The 4,055-nt window shown below is 41.4% G+C and overlaps 1 pseudogene; it reads right to left on the reverse strand.

Moving 5' to 3' along the window:
- Positions 1–647: 647 nt before the first annotated feature.
- On the reverse strand, positions 648–3,773 carry LOC113266217 (zinc finger CCCH domain-containing protein 14-like; annotated as a pseudogene).
- Between the last annotated feature and the right edge of the window lie 282 nt (positions 3,774–4,055).

A 4,055-nucleotide genomic window follows, 5' to 3' on the forward strand; every position in this document is an offset into this window, starting at 1 on the left:
GATGATCTCTTTCTGAGGTATATTGAGTTTGAGTGGTGAACATAGTCATTATTAGAATAAATAGTCATTATTAGAATAAATATTTCTGGCACTCAGGAATTAGAATGAAGGGGAGGATATTAATTTGAGTCATTAAAATATACAAGAGATAGTTCAAGCCATGTACATGGATGGGATCAATTAGAAATCCTGGAATCACTGAATTATAAGGAGTGGCTGCAAAAGAGGATTTAATAAAGGAAAATAAAAGTGGGCAGAGAGACAGAAGGAACCTGGAGGTAACATCACAGAAGGCGAAAAATAAAGAGCATGTTGCAGAGGGTAAATGAGATAAGATTTAGGAATAAGTCAGTCATTAGAGGTTTTGGAAAAAAAAAATTTTTTTTTACAAATATGCCTGAAATGTTTTAATAGAATATAGCTTCTCCTTAAATGGTCTTTTCATAGTCAAAACAAACAACAAAAAACACCCAATGTTAAAACCACTTAATAAACTTACAAACTTGAAAATTTAGACACTTCAGATAGGCAATAAACAATATTATGAAAACAATATATTCCAAGTTTCAAAGATTTGGCAAGTTCTCCAGAATATCTTTCATCTGTAGATGGACACTCTGCAATCTTCTGCCAAGTAGGACTGAGTGTCATTCACTGGTGTGAAGTCGAATCCATTTCAAGGCATGTGATAGTGGCACAGTAATGGTGGGATGATAAAATGTGTAGTCAGGTCTTGTACACTGAGTGTTACATCTGCAGTGTTTTGGATGATAGAAGGGACATTCCATTTTCTTACGAGCGGGAAAATAATGGCTACTAGAATGTGGTGCCAGAGTTGCAATTGCTGGTTTTGGAGGCAGTACTGGAATTCCTCTACTCATATGAATGAAGGGACAATCTGGTTTAGTACTTTTTTGTATCATATTTACAATTTGGATGAATGAAGAAACATTTTTTCAGCAAATTTACAGTTGGGGAAGGCTTTGCAAGTTGAAACAGGATGATGATAAGCACACTGATCCCCATTTTTACAGGCAGGCTCCAAAAGTTTTTCTGGTTTCTGGACCACATTCAGTTCACTCATCTCAGCATTTGAAAAGCTACCATTTGGCTCATTGAGCTGCCTGCTCGTTAACTGCAAGTGCTGTGGGTGGAGGAGACTCTGAGTCCCTTGTTTCAGGCTGCATTTTGGTTTACAGATTTCACTCCGTCAAAACACACGTCCTCCTCTTGATCTGACATGTATCCTAGGGGGCTGGGGACAGCATCCAATGTCACTATGAACTTGGGACTTGCAGGTTTATCTGGTGGTACAAGATCTCGTCTGCATAAGGTGTCCTGAAAGTACCTGAAGGGTATCTGCAGTCTTCATCCTGGACTCTTGGTTTGGTGCCGCTAGTATTTCCTCAGACAGCTTTGGCTTCTTCAGAATAAATGATCTTGTGTCTGCATGGACCATGAATTCCATGTCATAGTAATCTTGACTGATCTGCAGAGTCTCTGTCATTACTGGGTCAATTTGCAGTCGGGATAACAACTGCCTCTGTTGAGTTCCTTGGCTTTTTTCTATATTATCTCCCTTTGTTTCCTCTTCTTTAATGGGGGGACTTATTCTGGAGGTCCTGCTTTGCCCCTGGACCATTTCTGCCAGCAATTCTTCTTGAGAAGTTCGAGTTCTGGGAGCATCTGGAAGTGTCTGTTTCTGTGAGACTGAGAAATAGTTGCTTTTGTTACAGATTCTTGAGCTTCAGAGATAGCCTTCAAAATTAGATTCTTGTTAGCTTGTTTCGAAGGTAGAAGTGAAGGTCTCCTTTCAGCCTTTGCTGGCACCGAGACACTGCTGGAGATGCTTCCTGTATGAGACCCACAATCATCATCTTCCTCCTCTTCTCCATCACAATGGACATTTTTTACTTAAACAATTGAACTTACCTCAAACACTTTCCTTTCCGGAAAGTTTCCTTCCTCAATACCCATTTTTTTTTTTTAGTTGTTTCTGAAGAAGGGCTGTCAGTCTCTTCTAGGCTGTTAAGCACTTCTGGTTCACAAAAACGGCCTGTTTCACATACCTGGCTGTTCTGTTTATCAGGTTATTTGGCTGCACGAATACTGTTTTGCTGCTGCTGAAATTGCGGCTTGCACCAGTATCTGCATTTTGGCTTGCAAGTGGCAAGAAGAACCATATGTAAGTGTCACTGTAGGGTTTTTTTTTTTTTTTTGAGATAAGGGATTCTCCTGCACAAAATTGAGGTCTTCATCAATGAGATCATCTGGTTCTGGCTTAGTATCAATCACATCTTCAGAGGGTGCTGTCTCCCCCAGAGGCTTCACAGTCGACATTAATCAGGATGCAGCTCCATCATCATAAGTCTGTCTGACAGTAGTGGTTTTCTGCTTCTGCTAACAAGTAGAAACCCTGGAATCTCTTTTCTCAGGTCTAGTGCTAGCAGTCGCAAGGGATGGCATTGCAGCTTCATGCCTTCTGTCATCTCCCTGACTGAAACTGCTCTTGTTTGAAGACACGTTCTTACCAAAGATGTTGGTATAAGAAGACTTTAGACTGGAGGGGTCAGTTGTAACAGAGCGAAGTTTATCTAATACACCATGAAGTCATAGGATGAATCGAATTGTGTTGTTCCCTAGAAACAGGGACAGGTCCTCTGTCATTTGGTCCTGACTTTTCTTGACCATCACCATAATGCAATCAGGAAGTTCTTCATCAACATAAACTCTTGCAGTTTCCCCTTAATGGCAGTCCAGATCTTCCACTCATCTCGGTGCCAATTTCCTTGGCTCCCATGCGGGCAGTGGGCTCAGCACTGTACGGTGCTTCACTTACCCAGACCCTGGGCCAACTCCCAGCCCACAGCTCTGCAACAGCAACCGCCAGCTGCCAGCGCCACTCTGGGCAGCGTGCTCTGTATGACCCACCCCCAATGGCCCCGTCAAAAATATTTTTAGGGTGATGGTGGAAAATCTAGAATAAAAAGTAAGTATGGACTAATACAGCTAGTAATAGAGTAATAGCTGAAAATATGTAGAGCTGAGGAAGGCTGTCTGTTTTATTTTCTTATGCATTTTACTAAATGGTTTATGGTGGGGGTTGTCTGTACATGTTTAAAAGCTACTGTAAAAGAGCTGATAGAAAAGGATAGGGTGAAGTTAGAGGAGAGAGAAAATGAGTAACATCCAGGCAGTAAAGGCAGTTACTGTTGCCATGTACCCCTACTGTTTAATAGTTCTATCTTCTCAATATGTCTCCATCTTTAAAAAAAAATATTTATTTGAGAGAGAGAGAAGTGGGGGAGGGGGTAGAGGGAGAAGGAGAGAGTCTTAAGCTGACTCCACACAGAACATGGAGCCCACTCAGGGCTGGATCTCACAACCCTGAGGTAAACCTGAGCCAAAACCAAGAGTCCGACACTCAACTAACTGGGCCACCCAGGTGCCCCGATATGTCTCCATCTTGATACAATATGACTGGATGTAGAGAAAGCATAATGTGTGTGCGTGTGTGTTTTTTTTTAAAGAGAAAAACACACTAAAAGCTATTTATCCGATCTTTCTGAGTGCATACACAGCTGCTATTTGAAAAGTGAAGAAATACCTAATCCTGTGAAAGCTTACTCAGAATCACACAATTTCAACAATCCTTTCAGTTTATCTTGTATAAAATTACTTACCTTTTCCCATGCTTTGATCTTACATGATATCTGAATGTATTCCTGAAGGAGTACAAGTACTTGCTCTCTTAGAATTAGGAAAAGTGACATTCACGCTGGCCCTTGGGTCTGAGCTGTCTGTTGTGCATTGGTTCATTCCTTTAAGCAGTTTTGATCTCTTTTGCAGAAGTCCATGGTGGATGGACTCATAGTTTATTCATGTTGCTTAGGCAATGGTACTAGGAAGTCCTGGGCATTTCTCTCCTGCTGATGTAGTTTCTACTTAGTTCTTGCCGGCTATGGACTCGGGCTCAACTACCCATCTCCAGCCTTTGCTGTGAGGTCATCACACTGTCCTTTGTAGGTCCTAAAGCCAGTTTTTCATTCTCTAGT

The sequence above is a fragment of the Ursus arctos genome, unplaced genomic scaffold (assembly GCF_023065955.2).
Source record: "Ursus arctos isolate Adak ecotype North America unplaced genomic scaffold, UrsArc2.0 scaffold_3, whole genome shotgun sequence".
Taxonomy (NCBI): Eukaryota; Metazoa; Chordata; class Mammalia; order Carnivora; family Ursidae; genus Ursus; species Ursus arctos.